The following is a 17,461-nucleotide window of genomic DNA, read 5'->3' as shown; positions in this document are numbered from 1 at the left end:
TAAGCCGCATTGAGCCTGCCATGAGTGGGAAAGCGCAGGGTACAAATGTAACAAAAATATATACAGTGGTGGAAATAAGTATTTGATCCCTTGCTGATTTTGTAAGTTTGCCCACTGACAAAGACATGAGCAGCCCATAATTGAAGGGTAGGTTATTGGTAACAGTGAGAGATAGCACATCACAAATTAAATCCGGAAAATCACATTGTGGAAAGTATATGAATTTATTTGCATTCTGCAGAGGGAAATAAGTATTTAATCCCTCTGGCAAACAAGACCTAATACTTGGTGGCAAAACCCTTGTTGGCAAGCACAGCGGTCAGACGTCTTCTGTAGTTGATGATGAGGTTTGCACACATGTCAGGAGGAATTTTGGTCCACTCCTCTTTGCAGATCATCTCTAAATCATTAAGAGTTCTGGGCTGTCGCTTGGCAACTCGCAGCTTCAGCTCCCTCCATAAGTTTTCAATGGGATTAAGGTCTGGTGACTGGCTAGGCCACTCCATGACCCTAATGTGCTTCTTCCTGAGCCACTCCTTTGTTGCCTTGGCTGTATGTTTTGGGTCATTGTCGTGCTGGAAGACCCAGCCACGACCCATTTTTAAGGCCCTGGCGGAGGGAAGGAGGTTGTCACTCAGAATTGTACGGTACATGGCCCCATCCATTCTCCCATTGATGCGGTGAAGTAGTCCTGTGCCCTTAGCAGAGAAACACCCCCAAAACATAACATTTCCACCTCCATGCTTGACAGTGGGGACGGTGTTCTTTGGGTCATAGGCAGCATTTCTCTTCCTCCAAACACGGCGAGTTGAGTTCATGCCAAAGAGCTCAATTTTTGTCTCATCTGACCACAGCACCTTCTCCCAATCACTCTCGGCATCATCCAGGTGTTCACTGGCAAACTTCAGACGGGCCGTCACATGTGCCTTCCGGAGCAGGGGGACCTTGCGGGCACTGCAGGATTGCAATCCGTTATGTCGTAATGTGTTACCAATGGTTTTCGTGGTGACAGTGGTCCCAGCTGCCTTGAGATCATTGACAAGTTCCCCCCTTGTAGTTGTAGGCTGATTTCTAACCTTCCTCATGATCAAGGATACCCCACGAGGTGAGATTTTGCGTGGAGCCCCAGATCTTTGTCGATTGACAGTCATTTTGTACTTCTTCCATTTTCTTACTATGGCACCAACAGTTGTCTCCTTCTCGCCCAGCGTCTTACTGATGGTTTTGTAGCCCATTCCAGCCTTGTGCAGGTGTATGATCTTGTCCCTGACATCCTTAGACAGCTCCTTGCTCTTGGCCATTTTGTAGAGGTTAGAGTCTGACTGATTCACTGAGTCTGTGGACAGGTGTCTTTCATACAGGTGACCATTGCCGACAGCTGTCTGTCATGCAGGTAAGGAGTTGATTTGGAGCATCTACCTGGTCTGTAGGGGCCAGATCTCTTACTGGTTGGTGGGGGATCAAATACTTATTTCCCTCTGCAGAATGCAAATAAATTCATATACTTTCCACAATGTGATTTTCCGGATTTAATTTGTGATGTGCTATCTCTCACTGTTACCAATAACCTACCCTTCAATTATGGGCTGCTCATGTCTTTGTCAGTGGGCAAACTTACAAAATCAGCAAGGGATCAAATACTTATTTCCACCACTGTATATATACTAAACAATGCATTGTACTTGAGAGGTTTTGATCATTTTAAATTTTGTTTTTACTGGGAATACTAGAGTTTTAAAAAAAATCTAACTTTTGTGTTGACAGGCTCTTGTCTAACACTGTCCCTGTTTTACCAAAAACTTTGTGAATGGGGCAACTGAATTTCATTGTTTGGGATAATGTCTTTTATTTTTCTTGAATCCATATATTAAAGAAATATGTCACTTATTCTTATTATGTTGACAATTCATTCTTTTCTTTAATTCTTTTGGGTATAAGCTTAAATATTTCACATTCCACACTGCCTACTCCTATTCACGGAGGGCAGTGCTTTCTACATTTCTGAGTCCCACCTCTGTGATATCCACTGTGAACAGGGCAAGAGATAAAGAGACATACACTGGGGTCTCCAGTGCACGACTGGACTCTTGCATATTTATTGTGGATGTCCTGAAAACCTAACCGGCTGTGGGGAAGCTCTGGCGTGGTCAGCGCATCACACGACAGACTTCCCTCTACTGTGACCACATATAGTATTACACTAAAAGGCATCATTTCTGTCCCTGCGCTCTGCCTCCTACTGAATCAGAGTGACTGTCTGAAAATGTGTTATTAATAATTATTTATGTTAAAAATGTATATATCATCTATAACTAGGTGGTTTCCAAGATAAACAGTCATAAAATAAAGTAAAACAATATACAGAATAAAAAAGAAACATAATAGCATCACCCTGCAATAAAAAAAGATCCGGTCCATGGGTTTAAAGTGCTACAGTGACGAAGCTGGCCAGGGTCTGCATTCCATAAGGAGATCCCTGCAAGAACAAAGGCTGAAGCTCGCGTATCAGCAAGGCTTCGTTCTGTTTCTGTGAGTCTGACGTCACAACGTGCAGGACGTCAGAAACACTGGCCGATCTGCAAGGCTTCGTTCTGTTTCTGTGAGTCGGACGTCACAACGTGCAGGACGTCAGAAACACTGGCCGATCTGAAAGGCTTCGTTCTGTTTCTGTGAGTCTGACGTCACAACATGCAGGACGTCAGAAACACTGGCCGATCTGCAAGGCTTCGTTCTGTTTCTGTGAGTCTGACATCACAATGTGCAGGACGTCAGAAACACTGGCCGATCTGCAAGGCTTCCTTCTGTTTCTGTGAGTCTGACGTCACAGCGTGCAGGACGTCAGAAACACTGGCCGATCTGCAAGTCTTCGTTCTGTTTCTGTGAGTCTGACGTCACAATGTCCAGGACGTCAGAAACACTGGCCGATCTGCAAGGCTTCGTTCTGTTTCTGTGAGTCTGACGTCACAACGTGCAGGACGTCAGAAACACTGGCCGATCTGCAAGGCTTCGTTCTGTTTCTGTGAGTGACGTCACAACGTGCAGGACGTCAGAAACACTGGCCGATCTGCAAGGCTTCGTTATGTTTCTGTGAGTCTGACGTCACAACGTGCAGGACGTCAGAAATACTGGCCGATCTGCAAGGCTTCGTTCTGTTTCTGTGAGTCTGACGTCACAACGTGCAGGATGTCAGAAACACTGGCTGATCTGAAAGGCTTCATGACATCAGCAGAAAGCTGCATAGCAGTCTCTGACCTCAATGCACGCCTCGGATGATGAACGTTCAAAGCTTGCTTCAAATAAAATGGAGGAGCAGCAGCAAAATAGTACCTGATCTATCATTATCAGCACTTTAAATTGTATTCTTTGCAAAACAGGAAGAAATGCAATTGCTTGACCACAGGTGTTATATGGGAAACCTTTGCCACAGCCCTGATAATCAAAGATGACATACCAATATACAATGATAAAATGTACTAAGATATCCAAATACTGGTTGTGTGCGGTGCAATGTTTTGAACGAGGAAAAAGCCTCAAATGCCAAGGAGAACTCCTTCGTTGGAACACCAACTTAAGGGAGCCCCCTTTCATTCATCACGGGCTAAAAACCTCTTACATTGCAATTTCACACTTGAACCAAATGATTTAAATCTTAACGGTTCTAAGTTGCACTCATCTCAACAGCTTTGTAGTCACGTCTCACACCCTCCACGGCCCTGCAGCATTCAGTGAATCACAGCACTGGTTATAGTCGGTTGATACCACGGACCCTAAGGCAGTCATCGAAACTCGGGCCGACGTTTCCTGCCTTGCTGCCCATGTATATTCCTTTCCCCTCTACTACTACTACTACTACTATTTAGCATTTCTATAGCGCTACAAAGTGTATGCAGCGCTGCACAAACATAGAAGAAAGACAGTCCCTGCTCAAAGAGCTTACAATCTAATAGACAAAAAATAAAGTAAGCAAATCAAATCAATTAATGTGTACAGGAAGGAGGAGAGGAGGGTAGGTGGAGGCGAGTGGTTACAAGTGGTTACGAGTCAAAAGCAATGTCAAAGAGGTGGGCTTTCAGTCTAGATTTAAAGGTGGCCAAGGATGGGGCAAGACGTAGGGGCTCAGGAAGTTTATTCCAGGCATAGGGTGCAGCAAGACAGAAGGAGCGAAGTCTGGAGTTGGCAGTAGCGGAGAAGGGAACAGATAAGAAGGATTTATCCAGGAAACGGAGAAGGGAACAAATAAGAAGGATTTATCCAGGGAACTGACCCTCAGTCCCTGTTCAGCCTAGTTGGTATCCAGTGCCTGCCCTGTCCTGTAAGTCCTGCCGGCCGCCTGCACACAGGGGTCAACTCCTGGGGAACGGCGGTCAAGCGCAGATGAAGTCTAGCTGTTTCTGTCAGAGTTCTGCCTTGTCTCTGGCGTGGGGTGGGTTTGCCTGCCACTGCTGCTCCCTATGGTGGTAGGGTCCTTTACGGGCCAGCTGTGGCTCATCAGCCTCCTTTGGCTCTACTGGGTCATCTGCAAATGCCTCTGAGACTGGGGTCCTTCTCTTCATCCCCTGCAGGCGGCTCCTGGCTGGTGACCTCAACGTGCTCTTCCTCTCCCATGGTGCCCTCCTGTGAGCCCTCAATGCCACTGATTTGCCCTCCTCCTCAAGATGTGCCTGCTGGTTCCCGGCTCTCCATCGGACTCCATGTCCTTGCCTGCATAGGAAAAGTAGAGGAAATGTGTCTGTTGCACTAGCTAACCTGGCAGTCTGCAGCAGTCTTGCTGAAGATACTCCTCCATGTAAACTTCTAGACCACAGCTGAAGAGGAATGACATTGAGGGGCATAATCGAAAGGGTCACCCAAGTTTTGTAGAGGACGTCCTTGCAAAACATCCCGATGGAGGGGCAGGGAAACCCATATTATCAAAACAAGATGGACATCCATCTTTCGTTTCGATAATACGGTCGTGGATGCCCAAATCTTGAAATTTAGGTCGTCCCTAGACTTGGTCGTTTCTGATTTTCAGCGATAATGGAAACCAAGGTCGCCCATCTCAGAAACAACCAAATGCAAGCCCTTTGGTCATGGGAGGACCCAGCATTTTTAGTGCACTGGTCCCCCTGACATGCCAGGACACCAAGTGGGCACCCTAGAGGGCATTGAAGTGGACTTCATAAAATGCTCCCAGGAACATAGCTCCCTTAGCTTGTGCGCTGAGCCCCCCAAACCCCTGCTAAAACTGTACACCACTACCGTAGCCCTTACAGGTGAAGGGGGGCACCTAGATGTGGGTACAGTGGGTTTCTGGTGGGTTTTGGAGGGCTCGCTGTTTCCTCCACAAACGTAACAGGTAGGGAGGGGGATGGGCCTGGGTCCGCCTGCCTAAAGTGCACTGCACTCACTAAAGCCTCTAGGGACCTGCATACTGCTGTGATGGACCTGAGTATGACATTTGAGGCTGGCAAAAATATTTTTAAAGATATTTTTCGAGGGTGGGAGGGGGTTAGTGATCATGGGGGGGAATAAGGGGAGGTCATCCCCCATTCTCTCCGGTGGTCAACTGGTCAGTTTGGGCACCTTTTTGTGTCTTAGTCGTAAAAACAGGACCAGGAAAAGTCGTCCAAGTGCTCGTCAGGGACACCCTTTTTTTCCATTATGGGTCCAGGACGTCCATGTGTTAGGCACGCCCAAGTCCCACCTCCGCTACACCTCCGATACGCCCCCTTGAACTTTGGCTGTCCCTGTGACGGAAAGCAGTTGGGGACGTCCAAAACCAGCTTTCGATTATACCGATTTGGACGACCCTGTGAGAAGAACAACCATCTTCCGATTTGTGTCGAAAGATGGGCGTCCTTCTCTTTCGAAAATGAGCCCGATTGTCATGCAACGTGCAGGACGTCAGAAACACTGGCTGATCTGCAAGGCTTCGTTATGTTTCTGTGAGTCTGACGTCACAATGTGGAGGACGTCAGAAACACTGGCTGATCTGAAAGGCTTCGTTCTGTTTCTGTGAGTCTGACGTCACAACGTGCAGGACGTCAGAAACACTGGCCGATCTGCAAGGCTTTGTCCTGTTTCTGTGAGTCTGATGTCACAACGTGCACGACGTCAGAAACACTGGCTGATCTGCAAGGCTTCGTTATGTTTCTGTGAGACTGCCTTCACAACGTGCAGGACGTCAGAAACACTGGCTGATCTGAAAGGCTTCGTTCTGTTTCTGTGAGTCTGACATCCTGCACGTACAACGTGCAGGATGTCAGAAACAGAACTGAATATAAGTTATCTACTGTAATAAAGATATTGGGTGTATTAGTAGATAGCACTGCCTCAATGGCAGGCAGATGATCAAAAGCCCCGCGCTGTTCCAAATAGCGCTCTAAAATAGCTCTGGAACAGCGCGGGGCGCTATTAGACCTATGATCAGAGATAATGCATGCAAATTTAAGCAGCGCAATTATCTCTGATTATGGGGTAGAAGTGCAGAATTGTGCCTGAGCATGCACTCAGCACAATCGTCCCGCACTTGTTTGACAGGTCCTGGGCTGGAGACCAATGAAAAGAGAAGGACGCCCATCTTTAAATCGGAAGATGGACGTCCTCAACTGCCCTGTTGCAGGGACGGCCAAATTTCAAGGGGGTGTCGGAGATATAGCGACGGGGCAGTTGAGAACGTCCAAAATTTGGCTGTTTCGGCAATGGGCAGTTAAGGACGTCCAAAATTGGATGTTTCTATGAGAAAGACATCTTTCTCATAGAAACATCCAATTTTGGACATCCTTAACTGCCCATTGCAGAAACGACCAAAATTTGGACGTCCTCTACTGCCCCGTCACAGAAACGTCCAAATTTTGGGCGTCCTCAACAGCCCTCACTGGCAGGTTTGCTGTAGGGGGGAATGGGGGGGCCTGCCAGAATGCAAATGCATGCTGGACAGGGCTCACCATTCCTCCCCAATGTTCTGCAAACCCCAACGCCAGCTTGGAGCTGGTGTAGGGTTTGTCGCAGCCAGCGACCCAGTCTTTGGCGCGCTGGATGCTGATCATTGGGGATGAATGCGTTAAGCGCTGATTAGCATGCATTTGCATGCTACTTGCGCTAAGAGCCCTCAAGCACGTTGTTTCACGTGCTCGAGGGCTCTGATCATGGGTCGGTAGCAAACGCCGGCACTAGTATGGCGCTAACAGCCTCTAGCACCGGCGTTTGCTTTTGATCATCTGCCTGTGGAGAGGAAAACGGTAACAGAATTCAAACATGCGTGGGATATACATAAAGGAATCCTGTGCAGAAGGAATGGATCCTCAGAAGCTTAGCCGAAATTGGGTGGCGGAGCTGGTGGGAGGAAGAAGGGTTGGTGGTTGGGAGGCGAAGATAGTGGTGGGCAGAATTATACGGTCTGTGCCAGATCCGGTGGTGGGAGGCGGGACTGGTGGTTGGGAGGCGGGGATAGTGCTGGGCAGACTTATACGGTCTGTGCCAGAGCCGGTGGTGGGAGGCGGGGCTGGTGGTTGGGGGGGCGGGGATAGTGCTGGGCAGACTTATACGGTCTGTGCCCTGAAAAAGACAGGTACAAATCAAGGTAAGGTATACACGAGTCATCTTGTTGGGCAGACTGGATGGACCGTGCAGGTCTTTTTCTGCTGTCATCTACTATGTTATGAGAAAGCTATGCTGTGTTTGTAGCTATTTTGAAACAGTTTCATTTTGTTTATTGATATGGGCTCTTCTTTTCTCACAACTAGACTATTGTAATCTAGAATACTTGGGATGTACTAAATTTCAATGAAAAAGAATTCAAACCATCCAGAACACTGCAGTACGTTTCATACTCGGTTTAACCAAATATGATCGTGTTTCTTATTAAGTTAAACTTCACTGACTGCCTTTTGAGGCCAGAGTTCTGTTTAAATTGGCCTGTTTTCTCTAGAAATTATTGCATGGTCTTGGTTTCTGAGTCCCTATATTTGCACTTTCAGTTTGCAGTTTCTGCTAGATCCAGGAGGACTACCTGTAACTATCTGTTTGCTTTTCCTTCATCCAAGGGAAAAAAAAAAAAGAGATTAAAGATGCTGGAATTCACCTTAGCATTCCAAGCCGCTAGGCATTGGAAAGAACTTGCTGAGTGATCAAGACCTTACTGTGTCATACATTTATTCTTTTCAAATAAGGTTTAGTTTTAATTACATTTCATTATTCCTTTTATTAATATTCCAGAAGTTTGCCTTGCTTGGTTACCCACTTTGAACTGTAAGGTATTAGCAGGATATAAGCTTCTACATCCATGCAGGAGCCAAGGGGGTCTTATGCACTGTGTACCTCAGATACCAGGGTGTCAGACAGCCACACAGCCAGGTGTTTGTACAGAAGGAAGGCTTGTGGAAGTGGTGTGGAGGGCACAGTAAGAGGAACACAGAAGCAAAGAATGTGGTAAAGGCGGTTAGCGTAGCGGATTTTTAAAAAGGTTTGGACGGCTTCCTAAAGGAAAAGTCCATAGACCGTTATTAAATGGACTTGGGGAAAATCCACTATTTCTGGGATAAGCAGTATAAAATGTTTTGACCATTTTTGGGATCTTGCCGGGTATTTGTGACCTGGATTGGCCACTGTTGGAATCAGGATGCTGGGCTCGATGGACCTTTGGTCTTTCCCAGAATGGCAATACTTATGTACTTATGTACACTGATTGGTGATGGACCTAGGGGGGTGGGGGGGAGAGGAACCTAAACATTACAGATACAAGGGCCCTCCACCCAGCGAGCTGAATGGCCCCAGAGCTGCTCACTAACCAGTACTCCATGTTGAGTTGCTGGGACATGGCCCCTGATAACCAGCCTTTCAGCACGTACTCTGGTGTGCCTTCTTACCCCCTCCCTGTACTACACATGGGAGTGCTATCAATGAGGCCCCCCCCCCCCCCCACACGCACACACTGTCCCTGCTTCAGGAAGAGAGGGTGAAACAGAGAGAGAACAGCCTGCAAAGCTTTGTTCTCCCAAACTTACCTGACTCCCCAGCCTGGGCTGAGGTGCCCTGGCTTCCTAGGCCACAGATGTCCTCCTGGGGAAGGCGACTGTGCACCATGCGGTCCACAGGAGTGAGGTTCATGGTGTCCAAATCCGGCAGGTTGGCCCCAGCCTCTTCATCTGCCTCCGTTTCCTCTTCCAATCCTCCACTTCCCTATTTGCGTGGTAGACCGCAATAAGCTCGTTGCATAGGGTGACCCATTCTTTCCCCTTGGTATAAGCAGGGCTTTTTTTGAGGGGGTACTTGGGGGCACCTTTTCCATTGTCTGCTAAAATTGACCCGGGTCCACAAGTTTTAATGAAAGAGCTCAGGCTCTACACACCAATTCTGCCTTGTCATAGATTCTGTGACTGGTTGCAGGGGGCCTGGCTGTTGTGGGGTGGGTCCCTCAGTGATCACCCACCCCCGAAGGGTGGCCTGGCATTTGAGTACCAGCACCTTTTTTGCTAGAAAAAACGCACTGGGTATAAGCGAATATTGTTTGTCCCTTCGGAACAAGGAAACTGGCATACCATGATCTCCTTGACGAGGAGCTCAATCCTCCCGTCGCTGAAATTACACTTCCTGCTCAGGGCCTTCATTTTGGGGGCCATAGCAGTTGTGTGATGTGGAAGGTTGACTAGATTATCCGTGCAAGATGCAAGTAATGCTAATTTTACAATGTTATGGGATGCTTTAAATAGAAATGTGCTGCGTGAGATTGCTCCCTTTAGAGAGAAGAAACACCCACTGAAGGTTAAATCTCCTTGGTTTAATTCAGAGATCCTGGATTTGAAAAGATACTGTAAGAGATTAGAAAGGAAATGAAGGGAAAATTAGGTTCTTACCATGCATCCGTTACCACCAGGCACCAAATGGGGAGCGTCAGCGGCATTCCTCGCCGCAGCATGCTGTCCGAGAGCCACCACTCCATGCTGAGACGGGCCGCAGGGAGCCAAGTAAGTCTGCATTGGTAATCCTGAGAAATTGGAGACCACCTCTGGAGAAGGGAATACTGTAGCGGTCTCAGGTGCGCTCTCGCCCAGGGTACCACTTCCATCGTGGCTGTCATCGATCCCAGCAGCTGGACAATGTCCCAAGCTCGCGGGCGAGGCATCCTCAGGAGCAGATGGACCTGATTCTGAAGCTTGCACCGCCTTGGCTCGGGTAGGAACACATAGCCCGAGAGTGTGTCGAACCTGGCCCCCAAAAACTCTAGAGATTGTGAAGGGGACAGGTGACTTTTGGCCATATTGACGACCCAGCCTAGAGATTGCAGTACTGAGACCACTCTGGCTGTAGCTTGTAAGCTCTCTGTTGCAGAGTCTGCTCTGATGAGCCAGTCGTCTAGGTACGGGTGAACCCTGATACCTTCTCGCCTGAGAAAAGCAGCTACTACCACCATTACCTTCGAAAAGGTTCGGGGAGCTATGGCAAGGCCAAAAGGCAAGGCCCTGAACTGGAAATGTTTTCCCAACACCGCAAACCTCAGAAACTTCTGGTGCGGGGGCCAAATCGGTATGTGCAAGTAAGCTTCTTTCAGGTCTAGAGACGTAATGGCTTCATCTGCTTGATGACAAGGAAGTAAGGATTAATCAGAAAATAACAGGACATCTTGGAGACACGCTGTGAATGGATATAAAAGTTAAGATTAGGTTGGCTAAATTAGAGTACCATACTTCATTTATTAAAGTGGATGTTACAGATGTCAAACAAGTTGGTGAATACCTTATATAAGAGACTAACTCTGCTGTCTTTGAATGAACATCTTTCATCGGCAGACGAGTTAGCAGAATATTTTTAAAGTAAAATAATTAATATTAGCAAGGATTTGCTTTCAACAAAGTTAGAGAGAGTTGATTTTTTTTTTTTAAAGAACCAGATGGTGGGGGAGGAAGTGATGTCACGTAACCGAATGGACGCTTGATCCTCTCGCTCCGCGATCCCCCACTGATTAAACTGCAGAAATCGCGCTGTAAACCACTTTGACTTGCTGGAAAGGCATTGGCACGAGGGTGAGAAGTTCCCAAAGCCATGAGCAAGAAAAATATTGCTCCCCCGCGGGATAATGAGCGACTATCTACGAGACAGGTGACGCGAGGCCTGTCCCAACCAGCTTCCCCAAAACAACGAGGCTCGCAAATGGTCGAGTCGGAAGGACCCTGTACCCGCGGCGACGCTAGCGATACTGCGCCGATACCAGCCCTGCCCGATGAACTGACAAAATGCCTTGAAGCAATCCGGGCAGATATTCGGGCTTCCAAAGAGGAAATTTTGGAACACGTGGACGCCCTGAGTGTAGAGCTGAGGGAGCTGGGGGGCAGGGTTGAGACACTGGAGGAAAAAATAGACGAACAGGAAGAAAAGAACGTTGAAGTGGAGAGGAGGCTAAATAAGATGGACGAGCAGGCAGAGGAGATGCGGTTTCAGATGGACGACCTTGAAAACCGTGGGCGCAGACAAAATTTAAGATTTCGAGGCGTGCCAGAGAGCGCAGGTACGAAGGACGTCCATAGAGTGGTGAAAACCCTGTGTGAGCAGCTGATGGGAGAAAGCTTTGACGCTGAAGGAATGGGTATTGATAGAGCCCACAGAGCTCTGGCAAAAAACAGAGACAACAGGCCAAGAGACATAGTGGTCAGATTCACCTCGTATGTCAGCAAAGAGCAGATTTGGCAGAAAGCCCGTCAGACATCTACATTGGAGTTCAATGGGACGCCTATATCAATTTATCAGGATTTATCCATATTTACTTTGAATCAGAGAAGAACCATGAAACCGGTAATCGAAATCCTGATGAAAGAAAAAATTGCATACAGATGGGGTTTCCCATTTGCTCTCTGCTTTGAGCTACAAGGAGAGAGCACTCGCTGCAGAAAAATGGAAGCGGCGTGGAAACTTTTGCACGAGGCGGGATTGGCTCCGATGGAAACACCACCTGTGGGTATAGCACCCTCTACAAAGAGCCGGTTGCAGAGGTGGAAACGTGTGGAAAAAGCAGGAAAGAGGAACGTGTATCAGACATGAATGACTATAAACTGACTTGGGTGAATACCTTGTTATATATGTTTTTCTGGTCAGACCGGAGTAAGTTAAGAGGGGAATTTAAAAACAAGTTTTAGGTTAATATAGACATGGGGTGAATAATTGTAGTGGCTTTACAGGAACTGCAGTGGGGGGGGGGGGGGGGGGGGGGGGGGGGGGGGGGGGGGTGGATTGAGTGGAAGTTGGTGGAAATCTTATTTTCACCTTAAGTTTGGCTGGTGGGGTTATCTTTCTCTGGGCGCCCAGGTAGTGCTGAAAAGCACTGGTTGGTGGGTAGATGAGGGAGGGAGGGATTGGGATGGAAGGAGACGGAGGGCAGATGGGATGGGGAGTTAGAGTCTATGTTCTGGGAGAAGAATGGGGGGGGGGGAGGGAGAGGGAGGGGCAGGAGGGGGGGAAATATAGAGATAACCTAAACCTTTCATCAAAAGGAGGATGTGAAATGGAAAATGTAGATGGCTGACTTTAAGTTGCTTACTTACAATGTCAAAGGCCTAAATTCTCCGTATAAAAGACATGCCTTGGGGAGGGAAATACGTCTAATGCATCCACAGGTTGTATTTTTACAAGAAACCCACTTCCTAAAATCACATGAGAAGCACCTTTTTTTTAAACAATATTCAAATATGTATTTTGCTTCAGATGTGAAGGGAGCAAAAAAAAGAGGAGTGGCAATCCTGCTTCATAGAGATGTTCAGGCTCAGATTTTGCATGTGAAAAGGGATGGGGAGGGAAGATATTTATTTTTGCATGTTCTTTTGGAGCGGGAGGAATATACGTTGGTCAATGTTTATGCCCCTAATGAGAGACAGGAGCGCTTCTTCGTGCGGCTCCATAGAGAGTTGCAGGCCTTTGTTAGAGGGAAGCTGCTGATGGCTGGAGATTTTAATGCTACCATGCAACCTGGGCTGGACCGGTCGGCTCCTCCGGCTCCAAATGATCTGAAAATTTCTCGATCCCTGAAGAATCTTGTAGATGAGATGGGGCTATATGATGTGTGGAGACTTGGACACTCTAGAGGGAGGGATTATACTTATTATTCCCAGGTGCACCTCTCCTACTCTAGATTGGATTACATATTTGTTGATAAGACTCTCTCGGAGGGGGGAGGTGAATCACATATAGGTCACATTACTATTTCGGACCATGCTCCGGTGTGGGCTGTCCTCCCTTCTTTGAGAGAAGAAACGAGGGATAAAAGATGTTCCCTCAATAATTGCTTATTGCAGGACCCGGCCACTGTGGCTAAATGTACAGAAGTGTTACAAGAGTACTTTGAGCTTAACATGGACTCAGGACCGACATTGGATATAGTATGGGACGCCTTTAAGGCGGTGGCCAGAGGGTACTTTATAAAGAGGGCTGGTCAGAGGAACAGAATACACAAAGAACGGTTGGCTCAATGCATGGAGAAACTTGGGGCCTTGGAGGTTAGATATAGGGCATCTGGCTCGGTGTCTGACTATCGGAGGCTCCAAGCAGTGAGATTGGAGATAGCGGGCCTGCACGAAGAAAGCCTGAAATTTGTGCAGTCACGCTTGAAACAGGTATATTATGAATCCACAAATAAACCAGGGAGACTTTTGGCTCACAAATTGAGGAAGATGAGAGCAGATAGGCACATTCTGAGAGTGAAGGATGACAAGGGAAACATGCTGCACACTTCAGCACAGATTAGGGAAAGATTTGCAAAATACTATGAATCTCTATATGCGGAGGATGCTGCTGTACAGACAGGGGAAATAGATGACTATTTAAATGACAAGGATCTGACAGTGTTGACAGAACAACAAAAGAGGGTTCTGGAAGCCCCGATTCAGGTGGCTGAGGTGACCCAGGTTATCAAATCCTTGCCAACAGGGAAGGTGCCTGGCCTCGACGGATTTACCAACGAATTCTTTAAAACATTTGGAGGGATATTGGCCCCATATCTTACGCTAGTTATTAACTCAGTGAGAGCAGGTGCCCAGCTCCCTAAGACCATGATGGAGGCGTGGGTAGCAATCATACCAAAACCGGACAAAGATAAAACGGAATGTGCTGCATATAGACCAATATCAATACTTAACACAGACGTAAAAATTTTGGCAAAGGTGCTAGCGAACCGACTGGGCGGGGTGCTCCCATGCCTGATCCATCCAGATCAAGTTGGATTTGTGGCCAATAGACAGGCAGGGGACAATATACGAAGAACGTTGGACTTAGTGTATCAGGTACAAAAGAAAGCTTGCCCGATGGTGCTGTTAGGCCTAGATGCAGAAAAGGCTTTTGACCGGGTACATTGGGGCTACCTGGACAAAGTCCTCCAAAGAGTGGGGATTGGACAGCTTTATAGATCTTGGGTCCGAGCGCTCTACACATCCCCACGGGCGTGTGAGGGTTAATGGTGGGCATTCAGCGGCATTTCGGCTGGGGCGAGGTACACGTCAGGGCTGCCCGTTGTCCCCTCTTTTGTTTGCATTGGCGATTGAGCCACTGGCAGCAGCTATACGGGAGAATGTGGACATAGAGGGGGTCAATGTGGGAGGACAGGAACACAAAATTGCGTTATTTGCCGATGATGTGCTTTTGTCATTGACCAAACCGTTGATATCCTTTCCAAATGTCATGAGAGAAATAGAGAGGTACACTAGAGTGTCTGGATATAAACTTAATGCCAGTAAGTCGGTTGGCCTGGCGGTGGGAGTCCCGAGGGATCTATTAGAGACGTTGAAAAAATCCTTTGCTTTCAAATGGGAGGAGCGAGCAATAAGATATTTGGGGGTGCAAATTCCGCATGACCTGTCCGAGGTATTTGCAGTTAACTATCCGGCCCTCCAGAAAGCAGTAAGGCGGGATTTGGAACGCTGGATGCCAATGGGATTGTCCTGGATGGGGCGGATAGCAGCACTTAAAATGAATGTCTTACCTAGGTTGTTATATTTGTTTCAGGTACTCCCACTCAGACTACCGAGACAATTTTTGTCCGGGCTCCAGGACAGTTCGGTCCGATTCATCTGGAACAATAAAAGACCACGCTTACCTAGGGCTTTCTTATATAAAAGTAAGAGGGATGGGGGTCTGGGGGTTCCCAATCTATTAGGGTACTACTGTGCAGCACAGTCGAGAGCAGCAGTGGAATGGTTCCGGAAGGAAGAACATAAAATATGGGTGAATATAGAACAAACATTGACCGGATCTCGAGCATTAGGGCATCTAATGTGGTTACCAGGTAAACACAGAGGGCAGGTGGATAAATTTCCACCAACTGTTCAAGCCACATTCCATTATTGGGATTGCATGTTTAGGGAGCGCCAGCCCCCAGTGTCTGGGTTGACACCCATAGTGGACAACCCGAGGTTCAGACCGGGAATGGGGAGTACTACATTTCGAAGGTGGGCTACATTGGGGCTAGACTTGTGTGGGCAACTGCATGTAGGAACTGACATGATACCAATTGATAGATTGGTAGAAGACTATGGACTTGGGCCGGAAGACAGATACGCATACATACAAATACAACACTTTTTACAGGGTCCTAATTATGTAGAGTGTATGAAAAGAGAAACACACCCCCTGGATGTGTACAGACGAGGACCACGCGGGGTATGATCACTTACCTGTATGAATTCTACGGGACACACATTAGGCCATATACACTGCACAGACAGAGGTGGGAACAAGAACTTAGTTTTACCATGCCGGAGCAGGACTGGATCAGGCTAGAGAGGACGATTTTGAAATCCTCCCGGGCGGTAGCTGTAAAGGAAAATGCTATTAAGGTATTCTATAGATGGTATCTCACTCCACAGAGATTACACCACATGTACGCACATGTCTCGAAAGACTGTTGGAGAAAGTGTGGTGGAGTAGGCACTATGGGACACATTTGGTGGACCTGTCCAAAGGCGCAGGCCTACTGGAAAAGTGTGCAGTCAAGACTTCAAACCTGGACGGGAAGAGCTGTGCAGTGGCATCCTGCGATATTCATTCTGGGCCGGAGGCCGGATGGTCTTACGGCGGGTCAGTGGGCTCTAGTGAGGGGATCCTTGCATGCTGCTCGCATAAACTTGGCACAGCAGTGGAAGGGGGAGCGGGTTCCCTCACTGCAGTCCTGGATTACGAAATTAAGATATATCTGTGATATGGAGAGGTTGACAGCTGTTAAGCATCATTCTTTGCCCAAGTGGGAAAAAGTTTGGAAATCCTTTTTGAGTGCATGTGCTTGATGGAGGGTATTTGATTGAAGAGAGAGGAGGGATGGGGGAGGGTGGGATAGGGGTACGAGGGAGGGTTAGGTTGGGTTAGGGGGATGGATACTTAATAAAAAATTAAAATTTTTGAAGTGTCAATACAATCCAACTAAAATGGCTGCAGGACTTTCTTTTCTGTTTACACAGTGAAAAATTTGATACTTGTAGGAATATGTGTTAAGTTGACTTGAAAAATATGGTTGCTTATTGTTCTGTATCACCATTATGCAATAAAAACTTCTATAAATCAAAAAAAAAAAAGAACCAGATGGTGAATTGAATAGTTGGGCAGTCGACAGAGGATGGTGTTCTTTTCAACTACTTTTTTTGGTTGTGGTTGGATCTCGTCTTTTGAAGACGTTTTCTTCAGCATCTTGTGTTTTGGCCAGGGGCGTAGCCAGACTTCGGCGGGAGGGGGGTCCAGAGCCCGAGGTGAGGGGGCACATTTTAGCCCTCCCCCCCCCCCACCATTGCCAACCTCTCCCCGCCATCGCCGCCACCAACTTTGACGACCCCTGCTGACGACCCTCTCGACCCCCCATCCAGCCGCCAACCCTCCCCCGCCGTCGCCTACCTTTGTACGTGCAGGACGTCAGAAACAGAATGAAACCTTCGCGGGGAGAAGAGGACCTCGGCTGGCAGGGATTGGGGTCCCCCGCCAGCAAAGGTAGGCGACGGCGGGGGAGGGTTGGTGGCGGGAGGGGGGTAGAGAGAGTCGTCGGCAGGGAAGTCCAGGGCCAAATCTACAGGGGCCCAGGCCACCGTGGCCCCACATAGCTACGCCACTGGTTTTGGCTAGCTGGGCTAAATACTTAGGGCCCTGTTTACAAAGACCCACTAACCGTGTAGATACCCATAATATTCCTACAAGGGTACTCATGTTAGCTGTTTTAGGGCCCTCACTGTTGGCAGTGGTTACACATCATCCCAAGACTCATGACCATACTTTGGGGGTGACTGGGGGGAGGAGGGAAGCATACACATAGGTGGAAGTTTCCATAAGGGGGGGGACTGGGGGCCCAGTATAATGTGGAGATTTCAGGGGCCCCCGAGCTTGGGACTTCAAGGATGTCTCACAGGACAGCAGCATACCGAATTTGGGACCTGACAATAGTATATCCAATGAGTGTGGGTTAGGGGGCATGACAGAGCATCCATTTGGGGAGGCAACTGATGCTGTGACGGCCCTCTGTGGT

General features: G+C 47.9%; 1 protein-coding gene across 1 annotated transcript in view; it reads right to left on the bottom strand.

The window, feature by feature from the left end:
* FAAH (fatty acid amide hydrolase) overlaps positions 1-17,461 on the bottom strand; it is a 106,845-nt gene that overhangs the window by 70,659 nt on the left and 18,725 nt on the right. The window lies entirely within an intron of this gene.

This window comes from Microcaecilia unicolor, chromosome 6 (genome assembly GCF_901765095.1).
Source record: "Microcaecilia unicolor chromosome 6, aMicUni1.1, whole genome shotgun sequence".
NCBI lineage: Eukaryota > Metazoa > Chordata > Amphibia > Gymnophiona > Siphonopidae > Microcaecilia > Microcaecilia unicolor.
Note: the sequence above shows the minus strand (reverse complement) of the source record. Positions and strands in the feature narration are given on the sequence as shown.